The sequence below is a fragment of the Polypterus senegalus genome, chromosome 1 (genome assembly GCF_016835505.1).
Source record: "Polypterus senegalus isolate Bchr_013 chromosome 1, ASM1683550v1, whole genome shotgun sequence".
NCBI classification, from domain to species: domain Eukaryota; kingdom Metazoa; phylum Chordata; class Cladistia; order Polypteriformes; family Polypteridae; genus Polypterus; species Polypterus senegalus.
The window spans coordinates 340310317-340330205 of record NC_053154.1 but is presented as its reverse complement, the minus strand read 5'-3'; the positions used below and the strand labels follow the sequence as shown (position 1 = coordinate 340330205).

Below are 19889 nucleotides of genomic sequence, written 5' to 3'. Positions count from 1 at the left end.
GCAGCAAGCAGCCTACTATACCATCCTCCCACCACCGCAAAAATGTGCAAAAACCTCAAGTCTGGTTTATCAGGGATTCAGGTACCTAGAGCTGTATAGGCTAAAATAATATATCGTTATTTGGAACATATGCATTTCATGTGTGCTCTGTGTCTACTGAGATCTACTGTCTATGTAAGTGTAGCATGATAGAAATGTTGAACACGTACCTGAAAGACACACTTTTTCCATGTTTTAGTATTAACGACAAAATTTTGACTTGAAGTGTATAATGTGTGAAGACTGAAGTCCAAATGTCAAATAAGCACTTTCACAAAAAATAAAGTACAGTGAAATCTCGGTTCACGAACGTCTCGGTACGCGTACAACTCGGTTCACGACCAAAAAGTTCACCAAACTTTTGCCTCGGTTCACGACCACACACTCGGTATACGAACAAGCCAGCTTCCTTTTTGGTTTGTGCGTGCCGTTGATTTCCGCACGTATTGCAGTGTTCTCGGTCAGACATGCCTGCCTGCCTGCAAAAGAAACCCAAGAAATCACAACAGAGAAAACACCCCTCCATCGCGGAGCCGGACTCTCCCTCAAAACTGTAACCTCCTTTCCACCCAGTTCCTCCTCACTTCATGACAGAACTCAACTCATGCAAGGTTAGTTTTCTTGGTGGTTTATAGTTTTTGTATTATGGATTTTTTAAAAGTAAATTTTTCAGTTCGTAGCATGAATTGTTGCAATGTTACTTTTCTCTTTTTTCAAATGTTCCTTTTTTCCCCTGTGCTTAAAACTCATTTTAAAAAAAGTGTTTACTGTACAGTACAGCGATAGGGCTGTAAGGCTATTAGCGTGAACTCCTGTTTTTAAATTAAAGTTTGAATTTGTTCAAATGTTTCTCTGTTCTGCGAGAGAGAGAGAGAGAGAGAGAGAGAGAGAGAGTGAGAGAGAGAGCGAGAGAGAGTCTGCTCGTGCAGCTGAGCAGGGAGCCTGGGTGTTTTGTGTCAGTGTTATTTAATGTTTTTACATTAGTTTACTATTACACTGTGCATTCTATGGTGTAATTAACTATATTTCTGCTTAATCTTTAAAAAATATATATTTACATACAGTTCGTACGTTCTGCAATGGATTAATTGCATTTACATACAATCCTATGGGGGAAATTGCTTCGGTTCACGACCAGAGTTTTGGAACGAATTATGGTCGTGAACCGAGGTTCCACTGTATAACAGAACAAGTGTGCTTTTATGCAAGACTATAACTGAAGAAAAAGAAATTGGGTTAGTGTGGTTCGCTGTAGTGATTTCTTTGGTAGTACAGCGGTAAGAACAGCTGCCTCCTACTCAAAGGGTCGCTGGTTTGAGCCTCCCCACATCTCAAAATAAGAGTTTTGAGTAGTGAGCTGCTCTTAGTGTTGCTATTACACATGTACAATAAAAACATACATTCGATTTGAGTCTCTAACAGGCGGCGTAAGTGTGTGGTGCTTGTAAAGGTTAGCGTTTTTTTTTTTTATTCAGTGTTATTCTCTCAGTTGTGTTCACACTCGCCCCAATCTGACACTGTTAGTTTTCAAATAAAGACGAGCTATAACAGAGGTGAAGTCACATTGGAGAAAGAACAGAAGCCTTCCCCGCAAGAGACATCCACTTAAATATAAGAACAACGCAGCTGCACCAGGCGTAAAGGTGAAAGATGGCACTGTTTGGATGCAGCGAGAGGTTGGGTGTTGTCCTGATTAGCCGAAAACGCACGCGTCTCCACATGAATTCACGATCAGTCAATTGCCTCATCAGAGAGGCTCTACTACACTACCATGCAGACCTGCACACACACACACCTCTCACACCTTTAGTTATTGGTTGATTTTTAAAATAGCTAACACCACGGACCCTTCTCATGACTTGAGGTTTAGTTTTATATGGAGTTACCCCTAAATATTGATATCTCGAAATGTCTTCTCTTAGCAAATACCTAAGTCAACAAATCACAGCCAATGAACGTCAGCAGCAGCGTGAATGCACGTGTAGGAGGCTGATTAGCAGTGAGGTGTGTTCACAAACGCACATTTACAAGGTGATGAGGATTTACAAAAGGAATTAGGGGTAGGCAGATCGATAGCACAGTTACTTCGATGCTCAAACATTTAGTATCAAGTACCATTAAAAAATATTGATTACTAATTTCTTCTGCAAGATATGGTAGCAAGGTTCCATAAATGTAAATCTAATATGACAAAATCTTTCTTGATAAAACAGAAGGGGAGAATATAATAGAAATAACAGAATAGAATAGAAAATGCAAATATGGGAATATTACAATACTAATGTTTGAAAAAAAAAAGTAAGTAAGGCTGTAACGGATCGTATATTCACACTGAACCACCATCATACAGGCGTTACGGTTCGGTACATGCAGCCGTACAGAGAATATGTGATGAATGTGTGAAGATTGATTAACGTAATGCAGAATCAAATTTACAAGTGTGACTTCCACATGGAAACCTTAAACTACAAGCCTTCAGCAAGTTGAGCCACAAGCTGATTAGCTTTTCACAAAAGTAAACACCACAGATGAGCTGGAGGACCCGTCTGCTTCTTTTAAATCAGCTGCGTGAGAATATTTTGGGGCTCCCAGTGAATTACAGTAGAAATGGAGAGCGAGCAGAAGATCGCATGAGGACAGTATGCCGGTGTTGTTCAGCATTGTGCCAACGCATATTCAACAGACAGCATCACCCAGGGGCTCCGATCACTGAAGCTAGGAGTCCAACTGCTGACCCCCACTGCTTTTAAGGACCCCCCAAGATGAGACAACAGACAGAGCCAAAAACTTACAGAAGAGGTTGAGTGATTATGGGCTATACAAAGATAACGTGTAAATGCCAATTCCAATGCGATACATATCATCAGCTATGAAGTATTCATTAAAGTGCTCGAGTCTCGTTACAACACTCCATCCTGTGTGCACATAAGCCAGTGAGTGGTCTCTGCACTTGACCAGCGCTCACGAGGTGCACAACGGATTTCATTTGCTTCAGTAATCAGTCACACAGTAAATCACCAACGAGATTCATTGCTCTAATTCTGTTATTCAGCTCTGTAGTGCTATTTATTTTGTAATATTTTCATAGCTAAGAAATGCTTTTCCCTGTATGTGTAGGTTCAGTGTGAGTTTGATTGCGGTTTACACTTTGTAACACATGATAACGTTTTAGTTCCTTGTTTTTATAAAGAAGTAACTAAAGTTGCCAGTTGGCAAAATGATGCCCGAGTGTACCAGCTATCTCAATCACTCTCTGATAGTAAGGGGCTTTTCTTTTAATAACACTTTGTAACTTACTACCTTTTGTTTTTAAATCAGTCATACATAAAATAAATATATTCATACAAGAGTGTGTGTTACTGCAGGCTGTAGCCGATCAACTAGACGAGGTTGGTGTGGAACTTTTACTGCAGTCTGTTCAAAAATAAATTAAAACAAACTTAGCCTTATGCTTTTGAATTGTTGTTGCTTAAACCTCATTGCACTGAACTCGTAGCAAAGTGTGACGTCCAAACCGTAGTGTGAACCGAATCGTGACCTTTCTGTACCGTTACACCCCTAAGTTCTAAGGGGATCCCTTTAAGTACTTCATGAAGTGCTTACCTGTTTTACATACAGTATGTTAAATGAAGAACCAAATCTTTATGAAAATGTAAAAGTTCATGTTATCTGTAGTATGTTTGTATGTTCATTCTCGTCAGCATGGTGGAGCAGTGGTAGTGCTGCTGCATCGCCGTAAGGAGTCTGAGGTTTGTGACCCCGGTCCTCCCTGGTGGAGTCTGCACGTTCTCGCCGTGTTTCCTCTGACAGTCCAAAGATATGCTGGTTAGGTGGCCTGCCAGTCGACAGGAGTGTGCCAGTGGTGTGTTCACCCTGCTGTGGATGGGCACAAGTCCAGGGTTTCCTCCTGCCTTGTGCCCATCTTTAGGTCAGATAGGCTCTGGCACAGGCACTGCACAGGTCTGGATTAAGAGGGTTACAAAACGACACGGCATGTTCCTTCTATTAAGATATACATTTTGTAATAAATCTGTTATGGTGACCTTGATGCTGTGTCGTGATATTAGTTGTTATTTAAATACAAACTGACCCATTAATATTAGCCACTATAAAACACTACCGTCATTTGAAAACAAAGTCCTAACCTCTTAATACTCAGTATTGGAACTACGGCCACCTTTAGATACTTTTATCAGCATCGATTTCAGAAATCGGAGTCCGTACGACTACAAACACTTTTACAAATCATTTATTCGAACCCACGATGGGCGCAGCATTAGAACCGTCAGCCCTCCGCTTGCCAGTCGAATGTCGTAACCACTGCGCCGCACATGGCGTCTTCTCGGTCCCCGCACCGCTGTCAGCACAGGCCGGGCTGGAGGGCGTTGTGTTTCTTTTTAAGTGTTAGATCACAAATTACAAAGCACGACGTCTAAACGGGCTGTGCGGGTGTGTTACGTGCGTGTGATCGGCCCGTGCAGAGTTAAACGGTGGACTCCACATTACGTACCAATGTGACTCGAAGCGAAACTGAAAGTTAAACCGCCAACACCCAAACCTCCAACAACAACACGTTGAGGGGACACGCCGGCCCACCGTAATGGAGCAGAACTCCTCCAGGCCGGACAAACGGAGGTATCGGCACACGCCCGGTTAGATTCGATTATTTATTTATAAAAGCACATTTAAAACAACAGAGGTTGCGCTAAAGTGCTGTACAAAGAAGCAATAAAATAATGTCAATGTCAATTTATTTATATAGCACATTTAAAACAACATAGTAATGCTGCGGCCAAAGTGCTTTACAATAATAGAATAAAAGAGAAAACAAAAACAATAAAACATAAATAGTAATACAATATATGAACATAAAATAAGATAGATAATAAATAGAAATAAAAATAAACACAATTCAAAGAATTATGCTGAAGCTGATAAAGAAAACAACCAATTATAACATCCACCGGAATAATATAATAAAGAATAAAGCGCATCTGTCTAAATACATGTCATTATTGTGTATTTAAGAATACGCAGCATCAGCGAATTGCTCTCTATACGCCATATATTCTTCACATTAAACAAATAAAACCATCGCTGACTTCATATACAGTACAGCGACAGTTTACGACACACCGAATTCCGCTTCGCCTATCTCGGGGTCCCCGGGGCTCGACCAATAAACACACGAAGTTATTATCAGCCATTAAGACCCTCACAGCTCACCGCATTTAAGGGCAAATCTTGAAAGATTTCACAAACCTTAGAGCTTCCTGTTCTCCAACCCACAAACCGCTCCGCACTCTTCCTCTTTGCGTTTCTGGTGGTTTGCCTCCCATCAGCGCCACCTGCTGTTCTGCCGTGAGAAATGGCGCTGGCCGGTTCAGCGATCTGTTTGGACTGTTAATGTAATTGACGCATCGTGCTGCTGATTTGATCCTTTTATAACTGCTAACATTTCTCTCGCTCCATGACCTTTTGTATTTCCCATTGTTTTCTTAATCATTTCTACTCTTTCCATGCTGTATTTAGTTCTAACGTGTCATGTAATTCATTTGACCGCACCATTGTTATCACTCTTTGCCCATAGGACTTGTGTGTCATCCTCCCATATTGATATTCTCAGCAGGTGGATGAATGCCGTCTTGTTTTAAATACGCCCAGTAGTTGAAATCAACCTTCTTCTAAAACAACATGGCATGTCTCCTCCTCCTACTAGCATTGCATTGGCAGGAGTTGATGGAAACGCACCAAAGTATCTACTGATTGCGGAGTACACAGTTTTATCAAGTTGTGCTGAGACAAATGCTCGACATCCATAATCCACGGCAGGTCTAAGCAAAGCAGTCGATATCTGAAATAGTTCTCTTCTATTAGTCTACACACACCTCTCAGAAGTTTTACATGTCCATATAATCATCTGAATGTGTAAGTTCCACTTTAATTTAGAATCAGAAATCATTCCTAAAAACATTGTTCTTCCATTGTTTTGCAAAATTATACTAAAACAAGGACTTACATTTTTTGCTTTTGAGTCTTAATGAACAGAAAATGGCCACCGTGTTTGATGTCGACAATTTAAAATGCTGACAGCTGCCACATGCAGACTTCAACATTTGAGATGGCTGAGCCAAGGGGGGCTCCAAATAGGCCCACCATCAGCCTCGGACACTATACTGAGTACATTGTTTATCTTTAATATAATATTAATATAATGCAAGTGTGGCTGAGTTAGTTTGTTTTATTGTGAACATTCTCAAAACTTTTTTTTATATATACTGAACTTCTTTTGTTTTATATATATTGTAAATTTTTTTGAATGTAATCATTGTATCTGTTGTATATAGTTCCTATTTGTCTGTTGTAGCGGGGGGGGGTCGCTTTAATTGATGCAACACCCACAGGACGCGCATGTGACGTACAGCAGACTCCTGGCAAAAGCTGGATGACACTTTTGCAGGTAAGGCGCTTCTCAACGCTATCCGTCTCTTGTATAAGTTGACAAGTCTTAAATAAGTGTTTTCTGTATGAAACTGAATGGAAACATCACGCCATGTGGTTGTCGATGTGCTTTAAGGTTCTGTTGTCACTTTTGGTCGGCAGAAATGGGTTTTAAAAGTGTTTGGTTTAGCGGAGATTCAACCTCATTGAATATATATATATATATATATATATATTGTTTGGCTTGCTACAGGAGACCGAGAGCGCCTGACGTTGCATGTGCTGACTGTGCCCTTTACTGCTTGTCTTGTAGGTATGTTGCAACGTTAATTATTGTCCTTCATTATTGTTGTTTATATTCAATTGTTACATTTTGTATTTATTGTATTTGTGTATACATGTTTAATTAAAAGAGAAAAAAAAGCTGGATGACGCTTTTGCAGGAGACAGAGAGCGCCTGACGTTACATGTGCTGACTGTGCCCTTTACTGCTTGTCTTGTAGAAAAAAGCTGGATGACGCTTTTGTAGAATAAACGCAAGAATTCGGGTATTGCTGTGTCTGTCTTCTTCCAAATCACCAGCAGCCATTCTAAAGCCGCTACACAAGCTTGATCTGTGATATTTTTGAATTTCATTTATTATTTCATTTGTTAATATTTCATTATCTATTATTACTTTAAGGCTTCTTTCAGATTAAAAATCCCTGATCAAACTCAAACCTAATTTGTGTATTTTAATTAATAATTGTAATAATAATAATAATAATAATTGAATTAATAATAATGACCTCTTAGGTACAGAAGTCAACAGTGTGTCTGTCTGCGGAGAGTGTCGACCTCGTCATTGAGAGGTTTACTTACCTTGGCAGTGACATTCATGGCTCTGGTGACTCTTACTGTGAAGTCAGTAGACAGACTGGGACAGCATGGGGGGTCATGAGGTCACTTTAAAGGGGTGTGTGGCGCTCCTGATATCAGCAAAAGGACGAAGGTCCAAGTCTTTAGAGCCCTGGTGCTTCCTGTTTGCGAGACATGGACGTTATCCGGTGACTTGAGATGAAGACTGGACTCCTTTGGTATTGTGTCTCTGCGGAGAATCCTTGGGTACTGCTGGTCTGACTTTGTGTTGCTCAAGGAGTCCCAAATGAGGCACATGACCTGCATTGTGAGGGAGCATCAGTTATGGCACTACGGTCATGTGACGTGATTCCCAGAGACATATCCGGTTCACAGGACCCTCATTGCTGAGAACCCGAGTGACTGGACCAGGCCAATGGGACGCCCATGTAACACCTGGCCACGACAGATAGATGGTGATAGAGGGTGGGACTGGACCACGTGTCTGCTTGGGGGGGTTGCCCACTTTGATCCTGAGCTGTTTCGTCATGTGGTGGGTGCGTCAACGTGCTGTACCAGTACATGCTCCCCGACCTGACCTGACCGGACACCACATGTCATTTGTCTTTTCAGTAACGTAAAGCTACAGGAACAGCTGTGTCCCGGTGAATGAAGTAAAGTCTTCTTTATTTCAGATTGCAGTCTTACAATATGATCAGCTGCACTTGTGTTTCTTCTAAATCCACTTTATAAAACTGCCATCAGTGGCTTTGTCTTACAAATTAAAAGTACATCCTTCTATCAATCACCCTTTCCTTCGGTTGACTAAAATGAGATGTAACTGCTCCAGGCCAGAGTGAATTTGGTGAATGTGGGTCTGTTCCTGGTTTCCTGATTTTTTGTATATCTTTGGTAAGTGACTCTTTATCAGATCATACGAAACAAATTTAATGACAACAACAACAACAGCATGGCGCATTGTCATAAAGTGCTTTACATGATGTCAAAGAGAAAGTTACAAGAAGTGAACAATTAAATGAGACTGTTATTAATGAATACGTCAATAAATCCAAGCACAGATATAGAATTAGTAGAACAGTACAGTCCTTATATACAAAATCATATAACAAGTCTGTAAATGACAGTCCAATGATAAGCTGAGATGGCTGGGAGGACAGAAAAGACGAAAAAACTTGAGTTAAGTTGGAGAAAGAAAATATCTGCAGGGGTCCAAGGGGGCCAGCCAGAAGACCACCCTACCCAAGATAAATGTGCTTAAGTCATTCCTCATTGTTTCCAGGTTTCGTCTGAGATGACTCGATGCAGTTGGTCTCGTGGACAGCTGGGGTGCCCACCTTCATTCCAGCAACAGGGGGCAACACAGGCCTTCGGTCATGGAGTACACCACCACAGAAGAACCAGAAAAGAAAGCAAAGAAAAGAATTCAATTAATTACCTTATTACTTAGATTTTTAAAAATGATGTTATAACTTATGTTAATTATGTTATACATATTATCCATCCTTCCTTATTTCTACTGTATTTTTGTCTGCATATTGATCTGGTGTAATTTTAGACGGATGCCCTTCTTAACGTAACACTCCCCATTGTGTACATGACGGTGTGGTAATGCGCGGTCCCGATCATTACCAAATTTAAGTTGAAGCAGCCTTGAAATCAAAGCAGCGGCATTTATATGTTGTAAGGAAGAGCGCTTAACGTTTGTGGGTTGAGGGCGCTGTCGTGGGAACGCGGGGTCGTCTAGCGGGTGGGCGCTGTGAGGCGCAGTGTGTCTGGACACACATGGAGCCGGTATAATGGCCACTATGGGCTCCTCTGCACATGTTCATTTTTACACGCCGGTGTCCTCGCAGCCTGCCCAGCTAAGGCGGTTTGAGGTGCGGCGCGCCTAAAAGAGAAAGCTGTTATTTGTTTGAGTCTGAGATGGGGATCCAATAACGTTAAAGAAATGATTTTACTTACTGGTGAGTCGGCAACGGGTGTGCTTGAGCTCAGCATAGCCGTTGGCCGTCCCAGAGGGTTTATACACACGTGACCCGCAGGTGTTCGGTTTTAAATACACAGTTACCCGGGGCGTGGCGTGAACGCGCTAGCGTCTACCTGGATAGGTGCGTGAGGTAGACATGTTGGCAGATTGGCTGGACAATCTTGCTGGTTATATTTAAGGAGTCACCGGCCAACAGGGGTTGTCAGTGGACCTAAAAGCGAGGTATGAGTAAGCACTGCTGAGCTATTTGGAGGAGCAGTTGTGATTTTGGCGGCTTTTGCATTTATTCTTTTGTATACAGAGTGATATATCTCCTAGTGATCATTTTTGGTGGAGGTATATATACTTATTTGGTGCTGGGATAGTTTTCGATTTTGGTGCACTTGTTTTCATGTATACACACACTTGTTTTTGTGCATTTTTCTTTCCTGCTGGAGGAGCGTCTTGAGCCACGGATAAAAGAAGACAACCTTCATAATTGGAGTGTGTGTGTAGTTTTTGTAGGAGTGCACTGTTTTTGTAAATACGCCATATTTTTCCTTTTGTTTGTTTTTATTTATTTCTGAAGAAGTGTCAGTGTTGAAGGACTGTGTCTCAAAGCCCACCTGACACTACTGCATCTTGGTTGTACAGCACTCTTGTAAATAAACTTGCACCATTCACTCTTCAATTTTTGTCTGTGTCTCATCTCTCCACTGATCCTATTCGGATCATGAACTATCAGATGTCCAGAGTGTAGGCTGGGGCCGCTTCCCACTACACGGGATATCACAGATGGTAGTGAGACCAGCTATGTTATATGGGTAGAGACGGAGACACTGATCAGAAAGCAGGAGACACAGCTGGAGAGAGCAGAGTTAAAGATGTTAAGATGTGCATTGGGTGTGACGAGGATGGACAGGATTAGAAATGAGGACATCAGAGGCTCAGCTCAAGTTGGACAGTTGAGAGACAAAGTCAGAGAGGTGAGATTGTGTTGGTTTGGACATGAGCAGAGGAGAGATGCTGGGTATAATGGGAGAAAGGTGCTAAGGATAGAGCTGCCAGGGAAGAGGAAGGCCTAAGAGAAGGTGTATGGATGTGGTGAGAGAGGACATGCAGGTGATGGTGTGACAGAACAAGATGCAGAGGACAGGAAGATATGGAAGAAGATGATCCATTGTGGTGACTCCTAACGGGAGCAGCCGATAGAAGAAGAAGAAATTTTGAAATTAAAAAAACTATTATGATCCGACCAACATTTCATCATATGCCTAATGTCTAGTGCTGCTTCAACCACTGTAAAAAAACTCACACTGTTCCATTCCATCTGAACTAGTGTGGTGCTGAGGTGTCAGCCATTTCACAGCTGCACTCGGGTCCTAATTTGGGAACCCGAGGTGATTCATTATGTATATTTGGCAAATAAAGTGAGATTCTTCTTCTTCTTCTTCTGGTCCATTTGTTTGATCAACCTTCTCCAAACAGCATGGTCCTGCACTTCCTCTCCGGTCACACCTTTTCCTTCAGATCTTCTTTCACTTTATCCATTCACCTCCACTTTAAACTTCCTCACTTGCTCTTCCATTCCCATCACTCTTTTGCCCACATATTCCTTATCTCTACTCATCATGTGTCCATACCACTTTAGTCTGTTTTCCTGTACTTTCTTAGATTTCTCTCTCACTTTTGTATTACCTCTGATGGTCTCATTCTGTCATTTTTTGTAACTCCATATGTCCATCTCCACATTCTCATTTCCACCACATCCAACTTCTTCTCCTGTGCTCTCTTTACTAGCCAAGTCTCAGCTCCATATATCATTGCTGGTCTTGCCACCTTCTTAAAACATGATCTTTAATGTTCACCTTCACACAATACTCCCAATATCTTCTTCTGATTGTTCCTTCCAGACTGCACTCTGTGGGATATCTTTAGATCTAATTCTCCATCTTGGGCTACCGCTGATCCTAGATATTTAAATTTATCCACTTGTTCCATAGGGCCTCCTTGCAGGATAAACTCTGAATCTGCTTCATCATTTAACCTCAGATATTCTGTCTTCTTCTTCTTTCTGTTAATCTTCAACCCTCTGTCTTCCAAAGCTCTTCTCCACTCTTTCAATTTCCTCTTCACTTCCTCCTTTCTGGTGCTGCACAACACAATGTTATCACCACAAACCCTGCACCATGGGGACTGGTCTTTAATCCCTTATCTCTTTTAACCCTAACCCTAAGCCTACCTCAATCCATATCTGAATCAAAGAGGTAAAGACTTAAAGAAGATCCCTGGTGCAGACCACATTTAACTGGGGTCTTGTCTGTTACTCCAATGCTGCTTTTAACCTGCTAGTTTTTAACTCCCTCATACATTTCCTGGACAATCCTCACACACTTCTCTGGTCCTCCACTGGCTTTCTTATACACCTCCACACCTCTTGATGTGGCATCTCCATTATAGCCTTCTGTAAATTAATAAATGCCATATGCAAACCTTTCTGTTTTTTCTCAATGCTTCTCCATAAGCTGTTTCAGTGCAAAGACTGCATCAGGTGTTCCTATCCCTGGCATAAAACTAAACTGCACTTCCCCTATGGTTGTCTCTATCCTAAGCCTTCTCTATATAACCTTTCTTAATTCAACTTTGGTATTCTTCTCCCACCACACCTCCACACTGTCAAATGAGTGCACTTCATTCAGATGTTCTCCCTAAACCTAAAGGCTCTTCCTCTTTTAATCTCCACCACTTTACCTTTGGTGTTGCTGGCTCTGGTTTGATTCTCCTGCTGATTCTGATCTCCTAGTCCATCACCACCACTTTAAGCTGCACTGTCACACTTTCTTCATTTATAACCTCACAGTTCTTTAACTCTTTCAGATGAGATCTCGTACACATTAAAAAGTCCATTTGGATTTCCCTTCCTCCACTACTGTAAGTCACAAGGTGATTTGCTTTCTTTTCAAAAAATGTGTTAACTATCACCAACTCAGATGCCATAGTAAACTCTCCTCTCCTCTCCCCTTCCTCATTTCTCTCCCCTACTCCCCTCGCTCCATGTCCCCCGTATCATCTCTCTAATCTTTCCCACAGGCCCATTTAGATCCTTCTAACAATCACCTTTTTCTCCCTCTTGTACCACCCTAAGCTCTTCATCACATCCCTCTCATGTTCCTCAGAGCCCACTTGAGGACTTCATGCACAAATGATATGAACTTCAGTCTCACTGAGGCCCAGCTTGACACTCCTCTCCCTATCACTCCTCCTATTCACTCTGACAAGACTCTCTTTTACATCTTTACATACTACTGGACCTACACTATGTCTCTCTGCTCATTTGCTCCACTGTCTGGGTTCAAACAGAGGTTTGTTTTCCTCAAAATCAATGCAATCGTAAAATATACAGGTGTGAATACATGAAATTACACACACACACACACACACACTTAAACTCAAAAGAAATTTATTAGTAAAGTCAGCTGGCATTTGCCTGCCCTACAAGCACATGTGCTGGATGATAAAAAGAAAGAAACAAACATACAAACACACGACAATAGACCTGTGCAGGCCGACGTGCACACAGGCGTTAAGGTACCACTGGACCAGTCCGTCTGTCTGTGCAGCTTTTACAGGTCATATGGCCCAATGTGTTTAGTTTCAAATGAAATATTATTAAAGTTGTTCACTTGATTCAGTTCCTTGTTTGTTTTACTCGACCTGTATCTGTGCACATAATAATATTACATAAGTTATTGTACTTGATTGGAAGTTATTCTACAGCACAATTGGTTCTATTGTAATGTAAAATCTTTCATTGAGTGAAATCCTGTGCTATCTCTAAAGTCTTATTTACATGGAAGTGCTGGATGGACCCCTCCAGGTCAAGTTCTTTTAGTTTGTCTTGTTAATCCAAAACTCCTCCTTGATTATAAAAATTACACTCAAAAAACTCTCCTTATTCTCTCCAAAGTCGGCGCCCATGTGTATCACATTGTACAGATACTGATTATGTCATTTTGTGAGGTTTTCTTAATGTCTAGGATCTTTTAAAGCTGTTAGTCACAATATCTCTTACAAATCTCAGAACTTTACACTGTGCTGGTCTTGGTGACTTAGTGCCCAGATGGCCGCTGGTCTCAACCACTGAACCGTGACGTGTAGGTCACCTCCACCATTATGTGACGTTGGGTGAGGAGCAGGAGACCAGTTGGCACAACATTCTTCTCTCCTGTGCTAATAAACCCCACACTTTATCTCTCTGTTTGAACTGAAGAAAAGGAAAGGGGGAATAACTGGTGGTCCTTCATTTGACTTTTCTCCAGCTCTAGTAGATGACAGTAGGTACTGCAATGTCCTGTACTAAGAGATTACTAACGGCAAACACAATGACACACACAAAAAGAGAGGCAAACAGGAAAGATGTGGTCAGTGAAGAGCTGAACTTGAGCCCTGCTCCTCTACAGCTCCTCACTTCAGACCATCAGAGGAAAATGAAAAGGAAACCAACATTCACCACACAGCGGGTGACTGAGACGAGCGTCCGCCCAAACTCACCACCTGAGGCCTCAGATAAGGAGCAGATCAGGGCAGCTTTTCTGTTGGTATGGCTCACCTAGTCAGAGTTTGCTTTGTAACTTTATCACAGTGTCATCTGAAGTGTCCCTGAAGTCACCAGAGCATTTATTTCAAACTGGCCTCCCTCTCTGCTGAAGTCACAGACTATTCAGATACACTAAAGAGATTATAGGCTACCAAGTGTCATTAAACCCAAGGCCACCATGATTCATGAATGTAAAGAGAGACTGAATAGCAGAGCATGCAGCAGACTGGGCCTCATGACAGAGAGAGCAGTGCTGGGGAAGACAATCGGCCATCCTGGCTGTGGTAGGCGATGGAGGACCGGCATGAGGGAAGTCATGTGTGTCAAGTGCATGCTTCTTATTTTATAAGGCGTTTCTCATGGCCTGTAACTGAGAGAAAGTACAGCTAGATGTGTTAAGTGTCACAAGGAATGGTGGGCAGTTTGTCATTGTTTAACAGATGTGCCCGTCATTGACCTCAACTGCTACGTAGTGTGATGGTGTCCTCCATGTTGATTAAAGTAGTAAAATAAAACATTCTGAGACTCCACTCTACCTTATGACTTATTTCTGATCAAACACTGCATGTCATCATTTCTACATAGGTGCTATATAAATAAAATGTATTATAATTATTATTATTATTATTATTATTATTATTGGGGCAGTCATTTCGCTGAGCACATCTTTATTAATAGGCTTGTAATGTCTGCAAAACGAAGAGCAGTACAGGGAGGACACAGAGAAGAAGCCATTCCTGTGGAGCTCACTGCCCAGCTCTTCACCTGACGCTATCTTCTCCGTTGATGACATCACATCTCACCTGCTCTCTCCCTGGTGATTTAATCCCTGATGTTCTTTGGTAGTTTGCCGATGACTCATGACAATTGTTTGCTGCTGTGTTTCTGAAGCACTGCTTACGTATTTTCTTCTTTATGATGAAACGCTACACTACTTGGTAACTAAGTCCTGGTGTCTATAGTTCTCTGTGTGAAGAAAAAACCTCCTAACTTCAAACGGCGTCCCCCGTGTTCATTTTAAAGTCACAGTCTCGATCCACTGAACTAATTCCCTTCATCATTTTAAACACTTCACTCATGTCACCTCTTAATCTCCTTTTTCTTAAACTGTAAAGGCTCAGCTCTTTTAATCTTCCCTACTAATTCAACCCCTGTAGACCTGGAATCAGCCTAGTCGCTCTTCTCTGGATGTTTTATTGTGCTGTTATGTCCTTTTGTAGCCTGGAGACCAAAACTGCACAAAGTACTCTAGATGAGGCCTCACCAGTGTGTTATAAAGGTTGAGCAGAACCTCCTTGGACTTGCACTCCACACATCAAGGTGCTATATAACCTGACATTCTGTTAGCCTTCTTAAAGGCTTCTGAACACTGACGGGAAGTCGATAGCTTAGAGTCCACTACGACTCCTAAATTCTTCTCATAAGGTGGACTCTCGATTTTCTGACCACCCCTTCTGTATTCAAACCTCACATTTTTACTTCCTATGTGTAATTCTTTACATTTACTGACATTAAATTTCATCGTCCACAAATCTGCCCAAGCCTGTCTGCTATCCAAGTCCTTCTGTGATAATATAACAGATTCCAGATTATCTGCTAATCCACCTATCTTGGTATCATCTGCAAACTTTACCAGCTTGTTATTTATATTCCTATCTAAATCATTTATATATATTAAAAATAGCAGCAGCCCAGCACTGCCCCCTGCCACCTTATCAAATGCTTTGTGAAAGTCCAGATAAATAATCTCATAAGCTCCACTTTGATCGTATGCTTTTGTTGCCTCCTCATAGAATTCCAGCATGTTAGTAAAACACGACCTCCCTCTTCTGAGCCCACACTGACTGTTCCTAATAACTCCTGTCCTTGCCATGTGTTGCTCAGTCTTATCTTTAACAATTCCTTCCATTAATTTTATTGCGGTGTACATTAAACATACTGGCCTATAGTTGCTTGGATCTGCCCGGTCACCCTTCTTATATAAAGTCACAAGTATGTCTGAAGGGTTTCCATACTGTATGTACTCACTAACTTCTTCAAGCACTTGAGCACTCAGATTTAGAGTAACGTCTGAATTGTCCCCATCTCTCTGTGTCAACACCTTCTTTCATTTCTTTTTCATTTGTGAAAGTCCTGCCAATTTAAAGGGGTCCACCTCTGCTGTCTCAGCTCTTTCTATTTCTTTTGTGATTCTCTTTTACTTTGAATATACACAGCACATTCAGAAAGTCTTCAGACCTTCTAACATCTTCACATTTTGTTGTGTTGCAGTCTTTTGATAAAATCATTTCATTTTTTCCCTCATCAGCTCGTGTTTATTGGTGAAATTCACCAAAGTGTTTTTTTCCAGTGAATGTACTGACTTTGCTGGTGGCCTCATTTGCTGAATATTTTCCATTTGGACATCTCTATGCCCCGTGAAGCTTTACACGAGCAGCGTGACATCACAGAGCTGAAGCAGTCGTGTCATTAGGAGATGCCACACATGCACAGAACTTTCACACATGTGTACTGTAAGTGTGCCCACTTTACTGTGCTGCCAGATCTGCTTCACACGTGTCACGTCACTACCCGAGTGGTACTGCAGCTGAATTGGCACTCCACTTGCTGCATTTTCACTTTAGGGGTCCATTAGCTAACTTTAGTGAGTACTTTGTTATTCTGTGGCCTTCATTGTACACTAAGTTGGATTGAGTGTGTTATGGCGTTTGCTATGAAGTGCTGAGGAGTGACAGCTGATGGCCTAAAGACTGGAACTCTGTGAGCGCACAAGGATCAGTAGTACGTAACGCAGACTCTGTCGGCGCCATACTGCCTGGCCAGTTAGCCATGTGGTGCCTCCTGAGTCAAAACCAACCTAAAAAGAAAACAAAAGACCCTGAGAAGTAATAATAATATTTAAAAAGTACTACTGATCACAAGGTGTTTGTGTCTTCATGATGACAGAAAAAAGTGCAAACCATCTGCACAGATCCACCATCAGGGCGTTCTGAGTGAGCACTCAAGGGGCCCATGACACCAAGCAGCCTGTTCAGCAATATAATATAATTTAAATAAATATCAATAAACATACAACATATAAATAATATATTGTGGGGAACAGCCTGGACACAGATAAGTAGAAATCGTTGGTTTCAATCCACACACGTTTATTTATGGTAACATTTACACAGTGAAACTCTCACCCCAGTGCCGCAGCACCAATCACCCTCAGTCCAGGCCCTTTCCTCAATGCCTCTCTTCAGGTCTGCCTCCACTCCTCTCCTCTCCTCTCCTCTCCTCTCCTCTTCTCTCCTCCGAGGTCCATCCTCTTCCATCCGACTCTCACCCTCGACCCCTTTTATTCTCACCCGGACGCGCTCCAGGTGCTTCCCGATAACCTTCCTCTGGCCCTCCCAGGTGTGGCGGAAGTGCACCCGAAAGCCCTCTGGGTGTCCCTGGCCTTCTTCCCCCCAGCACTTCTGGGTGTGGCAGAAGTGCTGAGGGCCAGGGCTCCTGAGGCATCCAGGTGCCCCCTGGTGGTGACCATGGGCCCCTATAGGGTTGAGCTTCTAAGCTTGGGTCCCATCGTCCCCAAAGCCACCAGGACGGTCACACCCTCGTGGTCTGGAGGAGGCGTAAGCCCTCTTCTGGTCCTTCTGGGTGTCACCACCCCCAGCCATCCGCCACAATATATATAAACAAAATATAATATACAATATATATAAATAAATCTATATAAATAAAATTCTGTTCACCTTTGAAACGGAAATTACATATAACCACGCAAAACCGAAATCGCATATGACCACAGAACATATTATAATACAGGAACTAATCACTTTGTTTGTGGACGCCATTTTTATATCGTCTTTATGAATTGTTATTATTTGTGTGAGAGTTACTTTACTGATATTGAAAAGAAGTAAACACAAACACACCGATCTATCCCATAGAAGTGCGCCCCGCGTTGCCCTCTCCCAACCGTCCTCTCTGGACTCCAGCGCTGAGCCGTCCGCCGCCAGGCGCGTTCTGACAGAGAAGTTTTATTTATTCGTCCGTGTGACTGTCGCAGAAACTGCCACATTCTAACTTTTTTTTAATTGGCAGTACTTGATAGTAGTAGAGATGAGGAAAACATCTTTATGTCTTTCTACTTTTTAACTGCGCGAGCTGTAAACAATGTGAAGACGACACCGCCTTCAGCAGTGAGTGGTCGTGAGAACAAAATGGACGCTTGGAGGCACGGTATGTCGGGCTGCTCCGCCAGATCGAGAACTTCACAGTTTCATGCGGCGTCTTCTCTTCTTGCACTGTTTGTGACACTTGGAGTGCCCCGTCGGCTCCTGGGAGAGTGGAAATCATTGCGAATGAGTGTGATCGGCGCCATCGGAGCAAAATTCTCTTTGTAAATTGAACTTCACGACTACTTACTGCCCTTAAGGTGAGTTCAGGTCACTAAAACCCTGCAACATTCAAGGGTGCTTTTGTGATGAATTCTTTTAAGAAGATGGAGGGTTTACATCTAAAAAGATGTACCGACCTCTTCATGTGAAGTATTGGACTTGGGAATTGTTTGGACCTTCTGCCCGTTAAGCACGGAAGGGCAGCGTCCACATTTCTCAGAATAATTTTTCTCTTAAATCACAGGCACGTAGTGCAACGTTGTCAGGCAGAAATTTGCAGGATCGCATAGAAAATGTAATTTCTATACCACAGCGGTCGTGTAGCGCCTTTCACAAGGGATCTGCTACGAGAGATGATCCAAATACATTCAAGCTGCTGTTTGTGCTACTTACCTGTTGTGTTATAGCGCCTTTAAAATGTACTTTACCCGAAAGCACTCCAGTACTGCTCAGTGTGTCTTTACTTCTTACATGTTAATGTTTTACTGTTTAATAATTGATATACTACATTTTATTTTTTGCCACTGGGTAATCAGCTAGTATATATATAAAATAAATATTTATTCATTTCTTTATATTGAGTCTTGCACTTAAAAATCAAGAGCGAGAAAGGCTGCCATCCATTAAAGGTCCCAGTGTCCGTGTGCTGGATTGTTAAAATTATGATCGATGCTCAGGTAAGGAGCTAAGTTACCCAGCAGCCTGTGGGTTCTTAATCTGGCCGTGGCACAGGTAGATCAGACATAAAAAAGATGTGCCAGCTGCACAATGTCAAAAAATGGAGCGAGCCAATCCCCAGCCAGCACTGCATGACACCACCAATCAGTGCCCGGAAGACTGGAACTCCATAAGCGCAATGATTTTTGGTTGGTTTGTGTTTTTAACTCGTTGCTAATTGGTGGACCTTTATGGTGTTCAGTTTGCGGTAATCAGTCTGACAGAGATTACAGGGCGTTTCTCAAGCCCTCAGGTCACTTAATAGACCCTTGCACCATTATAACACCCTCATAACCAGTTGTGTTTCTTTTCTCCATGTTGACTTCAATGCATTTTCAGTGGCGTTCCCAAACATTTCCATGATGTGGCCAAACTTGTGATGAAGTGAGCTCTCATCACTAATGGTCACCACTCTTACAAAGTCCCTTCTCCCCACTTGCTCAGTTCGGCCAGGCAGCCACCTCTAGGAAGAGTCTTGGTTGTTCTGAATGTCCTCCATATTAGAATTATGGTTAACAGTTTACACTTCTGAATTGTCCATGCTGTAGCCTTTCCTAGATCTGAGCCGCAACACAATCCTGTGTGCCTTTCTTGATCAGGCCAGTCAACTGAAATGACTCAAACGACTGAAATGACCACAAATGGCCTCCACATGAGGAGTAGGAACATCTCAGTGATGACCAATAGGATGGGCTGAGCCTGAGACAAATCTCAAGTGTCATAGCAAACAAAGGTCTGAATACTTTATTTTTAATACATTTGCAAATCCTGTTTTTGTTTTATCATTCTGGGACTTTGAGTATTGATAAATGAGGGAAAAAATGAATTGAAATGATTTTATCACAAGGCTGCTATTTAAGAAACTAAAAGTGCAGGGTCTGAAGAC

General features: G+C 42.1%; 1 protein-coding gene across 3 annotated transcripts in view; it reads right to left on the bottom strand.

The window, feature by feature from the left end:
- LOC120517218 (ICOS ligand-like) overlaps positions 1-5387 on the bottom strand; it is a 30227-nt gene extending 24840 nt beyond the window's left edge. For 2 of the 3 annotated variants that reach the window (XM_039739406.1, XM_039739389.1), the window contains exon 1: positions 5302-5387. The gene's annotated coding sequence lies outside the window, so the exon portion shown is untranslated. The other variant, XM_039739398.1, reaches the window with a different exon arrangement.
- Between the last annotated feature and the right edge of the window lie 14502 nt (positions 5388-19889).